Consider the following 10,260-nt stretch of genomic DNA (forward strand, 5'->3'; position numbering starts at 1 on the left):
TTGCAGTGTCAGTCCGCATGTTTCCTTACCTTAGGAAATAAACGACACTGGTGTGGTATAGCACTGAAGGATCTAACAGTTAAGATAAGTCTTTCTTGCTATTTACCGAAAGACGAGGTCTCGGTGATTGTTATTTCTTAATCATTGTTGATATAACATTGAGCATACGATATTGATCATGCACTACTTTGATTTATCAAATGGTGCGAATTTTTCACAATCCAAGAATCCTGATATCTTGGGTAGTGGTGATCCATGTCTAGAGGTGCTAGTATTGTTATTGCAATGAATCGTGTGATGGGTGAGTCCAGTTTGATAATATCCTCAAGAGGTGTTCGAAAAAGGTTTTATTATTCAGAAACCCGGCCGGTTGGAATTTATTCCAGAATAATAAATAAAGATTTTGAACTAGACAACTCTTGGAAAAACATATTAATTAATTAAAGTCAAATAGCAGACTTAAATTAATTAATGGATATTTATATCTTAAACACGGGAAATAATAAATTAAAGAGGTAAAGCCCAAATTACTCGTAATTTGGGATTGGACGGGCAGTCAATATTATTATACTATAGTGGATGATAATAATATTCTGTTAGGACTTATATTAAATTGAGGCTCAATTTAATTAGTGAAAGTTCAATAGGTGTGGCCCAAGTCAAACCTCCATGGATCCCTAATCTGGCCCATCATAACTCTATATAAAGGAGACTAAATAGAAGACTATTTTAATGAATTTTATCACTAAATTTCGTGCTCCCTCTCTCCAGAGGAGACGAAAATTTTCATTCCCTTCTGGTGGGAATTCAATCTTCTGACGAGCTTTGCCCACCCAAAGGTCATTATCTGAGTTCGGGATACAGATTAGAAGATTCCTGGTTGAGTACGAAGATCTTCACGTGGAGAAGGCTCAAGCAATCGTCGATTCTTTAGAGAATCGGATCGGTAATTCTGAACCGTATAATTAATTAATTAGGGTTTAATTTCCTTAAGCATGAATTTATGTGCGTTCTTGAATGCAATTGATTGTTTAACATGTGGTTAATTGATCCTATAATCAGTCAAATAGATCTGGATGCATGATTTATTTGTTTATGCATGACTTCCGATGTGCAAGGGGCACCAATCTCCAGCAGTTTGCATACTTATTGATACCGGCAGCGATAGGGATTTTATGCATCCACGGATCGCCGAGAGCTTACATCTACCGTTATCGCAAATACGCCCCTTTAGGGTGTACGTAGGGAATGGTGAGGCCCTACTTTGCACTCATGTATCAAGGCAAACGCAGGTGGAAATTCAAGGCAGTGTGTTCATGGTGGACCTTCATATTTTTTCGGTACACGGCCCCGACATCACTTTGGGGATGGACTAGTTGGAGTCCTTAGGCAAGGTCACCGCAGATTTCGCAGGGAAAATATTGGAATTCAAACACAAGGATAAACCGATCACTCTCAAAGGAATGCTTACTCCACCACGAAAGATCAATCTGCACTCTCTAGCAGCACTAATACCTTATCAAAACAACCTGGAGTGTTTTGAAACTTTCCTTTTGGAGCCGGAGGTAGCCTCGTCGACGCCAGCAGGGCGCGAGGACTTACCTGCGGATTTACCGCAAGGAGTAGCATCGGTCCTAGAGCAGTTCAGACCAGTGTTCGTCGTGCCGGAAGGGATGCCGCCTACTAGGCCATACGATTATCGCGTTCATCTGTTACCAGGGACACGCCCGGTAAACGTACGACTGTACCGTTACCCTTATTTCCAAAAGAATGAGATTGAACGCCAAGTCAAGGAGATGCTCGATCAGGGTATTATTCAAAGGAGCAGCAGCCCACTTTCGTCCCTAGTGCTCCTCATCCGCAAGAAAGATAGCACTTTCTGTTTCTGCATCGACTACCGTGATTTAAACAATGCAACAGTTCCAGACCATTTCCCTATCCTGACTGCAGACGAGCTTTTTGACGAAATAGGGAAGGCTCGGGTTTTCACAAAACTAGATCTGTGCTCATGATATCATCAGATCAGAATGCACGACGAGGATGTTTTTAAAATGGCGTTCCACACTCATGACGGTCACTTTGAATTTCTAGTTATGACTTTTGGTCTGACGAACGCCCCTTCCACGTTCCAAGCTGCAACGAATGCCATTTTTCAACCTATGCTAAGAAAATTTGTCATTGTGTTCTTCGATGATATCCTGGTTTACAATCTGAGGTTCATGGACAACACTTCACGACGAGGATGTTTTTAAAATGGCGTTCCACACTCATGACGGTCACTTTGAATTTCTAGTTATGACTTTTGGTCTGACGAACGCCCCTTCCACGTTCCAAGCTGCAACGAATGCCATTTTTCAACCTATGCTAAGGAAATTTGTCATTGTGTTCTTCGATGATATCCTGGTTTACAATCTGAGGTTCATGGACAACACTTGTCCGCAGTCCTCACGGTCCTGATGGAGAACAGTTTTTTCGTAAAATTGTCCAAGTGCTCTTTCTGCAACTCGACTGTCGAGTACCTGGGTCATCTTATAGGCGAGGGATTGTTGAAAGCCGACATGAAAAAAATTGATGCTATGACGGCATGGCCTAAACCGAAGAATGTGAAGCAACTCCGGGGATTTCTGGGATTGACCGGCTACTACCGCCGTTTTATAGCCCAATAAGCCTTCATCGCTGCCCCGTTGACTGATTTGTTGAAAAAGGATGCCTTTGATTGGTCTCCCACAACAGAGACGAGCTTCACGAAATTGAAAGCGGCTATGACCACTGCGCCGGTCCTACGCCTACCCGATTTCGACCATCCATTTTGTATTGAGACAGATGCTTCTGATATGGGGATTGGCGCAGTTTTACTACAAGATAATCACCCAATTGCCTATTTTAGTAAGAAGTTGGGACCCCGTCTCTGGGTCGCGTCGACGTATCACAAAGAGTTGTACGCCATTTTGGAGGCAGTGCAGAAGTGGCGCCAGTATTTACTTGGGCACGAGTTCGTTATCCAGAGCGAGAGTTGCTCTAGCAGGTGGTGCAGACTCCGGACCAATAGTTATACGTGCGAAAACTTATGGGCTACAAGTTCACTATTGAGTACAAAAAGGGGAGTTCGAACCGTGCGGCAGACGCTTTATCTCGTCGCGAAGAGGCTGGCTCGGTCGAAATGGAATTCGACAAATCAGAGTTGACGGACACCGAGGGGAATGCAGGCATCGATTCAACCCTGTTGGCGGCGGCAGCTCATCCAGTTCCACAATTGCTGGAACTACTACGCCGCGGGACTGCCTCATCTCCGGAGATGAGGGAAATTAAGAAGGACATCAAGGAGGGTCGAGCGCTGCCTCACTTATCATTGGTGGACGGGTTGGTATATTACCATCGCAGGATCTTTTTCAGCTCGCGATCGTCGGCGAGAACCACTATTTTGACCGAGTATCATAGCTCGCCTTCGGCGTGGCATCCGGGGTTCGAACGGATGCTTAAGAGGATAGCAGGTGGGTTCTTTTGAAAGAATATGAAGAAGGAGGTACGGAGATTTGTTGAAGCTTGCGTGGTGTGCGAAACGACTAAGTATTCAACTCAGAAACCTGCAGGCCTACTGCAGCCGTTACCGACTCCCACGCAGATATGGGAAGACGTCTCCATGGATTTCATCACCGGCCTTCCGCAGTCCCGGGGTTATACCTCGATTATGGTAGTTGTGGATCGATTGTCTAAGTATGCGCATTTTGCGCCCTTGCCAACACCGTGGTCCGCCATCATGGGTTCCCAAAAACCTTGGTCTCGGACAGCGACTCGGTATTCTTGAATCAAGTTTAGGAGGATCTTATGCATCTGAGCGGCATTAAGTTGAATTTTACAACGGCTTATCACCCACAGTCGGACGGCCAGACGGAGGTCCGCAACCGAGGCTTGGAGCAGTATTTGAGGGCTTTCACCGCTGACCGGCCGTCGAAATGGGCGAACTTCTTACCTTGGGCGGAACTGGCCCTGAACTGTTTCCATCATGCCGGCTTAGGTATGTCGCCATTCAAAGTGCTATACGGCCGCGAGCCACCAAAGCTGATTTTCGCCCCTCCACCGGCTACGATGCCTCCATCAGTGGCAGAAATAATACGCGAGCGGGGGGGAGCTGTTGGTAGACTTGTGACGCAATTTAGAACGGGCACAGCAGCGGATGCGCGAATCAGCAAATAAATATTGTCGCCATGTGGAGTTCGTTGTTGGCGACATGGTTTTGTTGAAATTGCAACCGTATAGACAACATTCGGTAGCAAAGCCACTGTCTGCAAAGCTGGCGCGACGCTATTATGGGCCATTTGAGGTGCTGGAGCGTATCGGACCGGTGGCTTATAGGCTACGGCTTCCGGAGGGTAGTAGAATTCATAATGTATTCCATGTCGGCCTCCTCCGGGCGTTTGTAGCTGGAAATGGGGATGAGCCGTAGATAACACAGCCATCGGAATTCTTCAGGGACAGACCAGTAGTGTATTAGTAGTGTGTCCGGTGCGAGTGTTGGATCGGAGGATGCTATTGCATGATGATCGACCGCAAGAGCATGTGCTTATTCGATGGTCGGATGGATCAGAATCACCGACGTGGGAGCCTTTGGAGCTAGTGCGTAATCAATTTCCAAATGTGCTCCTTGAGGACAAGGAGGTCGCTATCGAGGCGGGAGTTGATATGATCCCGCAACAACAGCCAGGACCAGACCAGCAGCTGGACGTGATGATACGCTCGGATTTTGCACTATTTTAAGGCCGTTATTTGATCCGTTTTTTATGTCAAAGTCACTCTACACGTTCATTATTTACATGTTTTGTCTATTTTGGTATTTTGACGTGTTTTGTTAGAAATGTGGATAATTGAGCCGAAAAAGGAAGCCAAAACGCAAAGTCTTGAAAGAGAAGTCTCGCCCGGAGACCGCTGGAAGTTGTGTGGCGGTCAACCGCCGAGGAAACAGACTCTCTGGACTCCAACGCGGCGACCGCCGGCCAAGGTGCGGCGTCCCGCCGGAGAAAGGTGGCGAATTCGAGATGCCCTAGATCAGTGGCGGATCCAGGAATTTATATTCAGGGGTATGAGTCATATGGTAAATTATTAAAACATGAACTTTTTGTGTATAATTGATATAAGAAATATAAAAAAACAATCAGATAAATAGTGAAAATACAATTGAAAATGGTAAAAAGTCAAAATGATCTTGATGAGATTCGAACTCAGGCTGGGGATATGCTAGGCAAGGACTCTTACCACCTGTGCTAAGTTACCATATTCTAACTATGTATACATATAATATACTAATATTGAAATTTTTGGGGGATCATTCGAACCCCCGTGTTACCACCTCCCTCCGCCACTGTCCTAGATTTGCTCCAAGATTTACCATATTTTGAAGATCTTTTCCTTCTACAACAAAGATTGGTTTTCCCCTATAAATAAGACCTCAAGCTTCATCAAAAAGAGAGAGCTTCTACTTGCAAAATAATTCATAGAGATCAAGAGCTAGAGTACTTCACTTGTGCAAGGAGTTGGAGAAGGATTTTAAGAACATCAAGAACGACAATGATTCAACCTACGGGTTTTATTTGCTTTAGTTTTATGTTCAATTGTCTTCCCTTCAATCTATGTATTTAGCTTATTTCATCATGTGTAACTAAACTCAGAGGATTATAGGGATGTGTTAGTAACGACTTTGGTTATACAATTCCAATTTTCTATTTAATATCCGTTTTGTTTTTACTTTGTTTCTTCCCTAAGTAGTTTTGATGCTGCATGATTGAGTGACACAATCTTGTATGATTTAATATAGCTTGCTTCATAACTGTGACAGAGTTCTAGCGAGTTAGATTCACTTAGTAGACGCTACAGTTAGCTTCCCTTAAAACGGCACTGTTAATTGAGAGTGAGGACTTTTCAAGGGTCTTAGGAGTTTTATGGAGTTACGTGTTAGGATTGACAACCCTAATTTTGTAATCAACGTTTGCCTCGCATGAGCATAAACTAGGTGACTCGTTCTATCAAAGTAATAATTGTGCTAGGGTATTGTAGTTTGCAACTTGTATAACTATAACTGTGAACGCACATCCCTGGGATTCCCTTATCTCTATCAATTATCTCTGTGTTTTATTTGCATTTAGTTGTTACATGCTTTTTATTGTTTATAGTTTTCAAAAGTTTTTCAAAACCTACTGCTTTTCCAGATAGTAATTGAGTCTTAGTAGAGTATAGACACTTTGTGTTTGCCTTCTCCGTGTTCGATATCCGGTACTGACCTTTGGATGTACTCCCTCCGTCCCAAGGAAGATGACCCCTTTCTTGGGCGGCACGGGATTTTATGCAAATTTATTTTGTGTGTTAAGAGGAGAGAGTAAAGTAAGAGAGAGTGAATAAAGTAGAGATAAAGGTGTTTCCATTTTAAGTAATGGGTCATCTTAGCTGGGAAAAACTAAAAAGGAAAGTGGGTCATCTTCAATGGGACGGAGGGAGTACTATATATACTCTGTATACTTGCAGGTTTATTTAGCGCTAAAAAATAGTGCATCACGTGACAGCAGTGGCGAAGGAGGCGTCGACGATACTCAGGGGTAAGAGTCTCGAGGTGCTGCACCAATCGTCCATCGCGACGACGAAGCCAAAATGAAACGTCCGACCACCGGAGAAACTCGGCGACTTCGTCGCCAAGTAGTTCGCCAGTGAAGAAGATATTTTATGTTTTATTTTCTTGATTCTATTTTTGATTTTGTTTCCTTTTTGAATATTAGTATCTTTATTATTTATTTTTGGTATTAAGTGCCGAGCATAATTATAAGCTCCGTTTCAGGTTTTCTTTGTTGATTCTTTCCTGATATGAATAGGATTAGGTCGAATCAACCCTAGGGTCCTTAGTCTATAAATAGGGCTTTTGTTCATTAACACAATTATGAATGAATTATTATTTGCCCACAAATCTTGTGAATTATATATCTATCAACTCTAGTTCTCACGTTGCCCAATGGAGGAACCGCGCACAACCTGAAACTATCGTTTCCGCTGACCCACGCTGAGCGCCAGAATACTTTTCGATCGACGCAGACGCGTTGCCGATCGCCGTTAAGGAGAAGGTCCTTAACAGACCGTTGTTAGCTTGGAAGTAAGATTCATCATGGGGTTTCTCGGCGGGATGTGGTTCTTGATCTACAAATTCCGAAGAAGGCATTTGTCCGCGTACGAGGAAATAGAGAGCTTTCTACAAAGTGACAACCATCTATCCCCCTATCAGGTACTCCTACTCGGACATAAAGAAGATGACTAGAAATATCCGAGAAAAACTAGGTGAAGGTGGTTTCGGCTCAGTTTCCAAAGGAAAGCTTCGAAGTGGCCATTACGTAGCAGTCAAGCTCTTAGAAAAAGCCAAAATAAATGACAAAGATTTCATCAATGAAATCGGAACAATTGGGAGGATCCATCATGTCAACGTTGTCAAACTTGTTGGATATTGTGCAGAGAGATCCAAGCGTGTCCTCATTCTCGATTTCATGCCAAATGGCTCTCTTGACAAGTACATATTCAACCCAGAAAAAACATCCTCATTGGATTGGGATACAGAATTCATGATTGCAGTTGGAGTGGCTCGAGGGATTAAGTATTTGCATAGTGGTAGTGATATCAAGATCTTGCATTTTGATATCAAGCCTCATAATATAATTCTTGATGACAAGTTTCTCCCCAAGGTTTCACGATCGCCCTTCTAGGGCTAATAAATTCGGACGATCGCGACTTAAGGGAACTTAAAGAGACGAAGAATAAGACTAGGGTTTAATCAAAAAGTTTGACCATCCATAAATGTGATAAATAAAAAAGCCATAATTTAATATTTTTCCCAACAAGCAAGCCTTAAAATCAAATAAAAACTCTAGAGAGGTTCAAATTCAATAATAGTGTAAGAAAAGAACTAAAGACTCTAGCGGAAACGTTCAAGAGGAGTGACGTCATGTATTGAGACACGGCGACACCAAAAGTCTAACTATCATCAAAAGATTCATAATTCATTTTATGCTCAACAACCGCCAACGCTCGTCGCCGTTCAACCTGCACATAAGAAAAACACATGTAGGGCTGAGTATTTTGAAATACCCAGTGGGCTCATGCCAAAACATTTTAATAGATTATGGCACCCTTACCATAGTGAACTCGAGTTTTTGCAGTTATCAAAAGAAAATTAAATATCATCGAGTATCACAAAAATAATTTCATAGACTGGTCAGTCAAACAATTCCCCAATTTCCTCATAAATTTCCACAATCACAACATTTCCATGGTGCGATGAAAGTGTGGCCACACTTTTCACCCACGAGACCGGCCAACTAGCAAGGACGGCTCCCGATCCCACCGTGTACACTAGCCTAGTAGGGTTTGCGGCCCTACTCAGACCCGAATTCGTTTATACATATCCATAGCCCAATGGAGCGAACTCTCAAACTAGGCATCAGACGCACAACATCATCAAAACAATCACAGGCATGGCATGACAGTTTAAACCACCCTTATAACACCATAATCAATATTTTGGAAATAAAAGAGTTTAGTGAATAAAGCCCACGTTGACTGCTTAGATCTCAAGTATGTTTCTTCCTTTTGTTATCTTGCTTCGCAACCAAGGTTTCACCTTTTGATCACATATGCACATATCATGTATTAGTTTCAACATCAACTCCTAAATCATGCATGTCCCAACGCTTCCCCTTTTTCCCATCGATCCGGTTTATTTTATCATTCAAAATCAACACATGCTCACCATATAAATTTATACACTCGACAATCTTAGATCTGTCATCAACTTATGTCACACATGAGCGTTATTCACACGTCACATACACACATACGCACGCACACACGCACATGCACTTTCTATATACCAATTATCCCACTTTCACTCAATCTAGATGCATGAGGGTTCAAGAACACCGATTAATCGGTTAGATAAGAAAAGAGGAAATCAAGGTACCTTTTCTTGATGAAACAATCAGTAGAAACAAAGTATACTCTTGGTTCTTCAACAATTTCTTGGGTTTCAAAATCGAATCTCCTCAAAAGATAGAGAAATCTTGGAGGGAAGTGGAAGAAAATTGAGAGAAGTGGAGAGGAAAAGAGGCGTGTGGTATGAGGGAGGGGGCGAAAATTGTGATGCTAGGGTTAGGGTTTTTCTCTCTCCTATTTATAGAGTTCAATAAAATCTCTAGGTAATTAAATAGAATATTTGGGAAGATTTGATTCTCAACAATTAAATAAAATAAAATAAATATTGTGAAGTAGAGAGGAAGAAAAGTGGCATGAAATAGGGAAGAAAGATAAGGAATTTTCGAGTTCTGGGCTATTTAATTAGCCTAGGATTTAATTTGGTATTTTCACGGAGTAGAATAAAATATCACGGAGCAAAATAAAATAAAAGAAAATCTCCCATGTAGAAAGGAAAAAGGCGTGGACTTAAGGGAAGGGAAATAGGCGAGATTTTGCCTATTAAATGGTTGTGGGATTTGATTTAAAACTTGCTTGGGGAAGAAGATGTCATGGAGTAGAATAAAAATAATTATTTCCTACCATATATAGGGTAATAGGCGAAAATTATGGGAATTTCTCATAAGGAATAAATCCTAATTATTATTTGAATTAGGGTAAGGCAAGATTTCCCTAGATATGGTAAGATTTGCTAGGATATTTGAATTAAAGTATGGAAGGGAACAAATAAGGAATCAATTAAACAAATAAAATAATTCCAGTCTCCCATAAATAGGAGATTTCGAAAATCTCCATGTGTAAGGCATAGGGGTCGAAATTTTCATGAAGGAATAAGGAATAATTGGGTTTTGTATTTAATTTGGAATAATAACCCAAGCAAATAAATTAAGTCCGAAAAAAAAAATTCCCTCCAATAATATAAAGAGGTCGAAAATTCCACAAAAATGTGGTTATGGTATTTATGGATATATTCTAAGAATCTCACTCACCCTTAAACAAATAATTCACCACATAATTTCACCTTTAAATCAAATATTCATAAGCCACGTCATATACTCAACGAGTTTGACTTTTCAACCCAAGCCTCAACCCTAGACACAACTTGGTCATAAGAGCTCATGTAATAAATTCACTCATCATTTAATTCACGTCTCCCACATCATCGATAGTATTAAATAAAAAAAATTCTACGGCTCTGAAATTAGGGTTCGAAATTTCGGGATGTTACACAATGTCTCCGATTTCGGGCTAGCAAAGTTATGCTCG

The sequence above is a fragment of the Salvia hispanica genome, chromosome 1 (genome assembly GCF_023119035.1).
Source record: "Salvia hispanica cultivar TCC Black 2014 chromosome 1, UniMelb_Shisp_WGS_1.0, whole genome shotgun sequence".
NCBI classification, from domain to species: Eukaryota; Viridiplantae; Streptophyta; class Magnoliopsida; order Lamiales; family Lamiaceae; genus Salvia; species Salvia hispanica.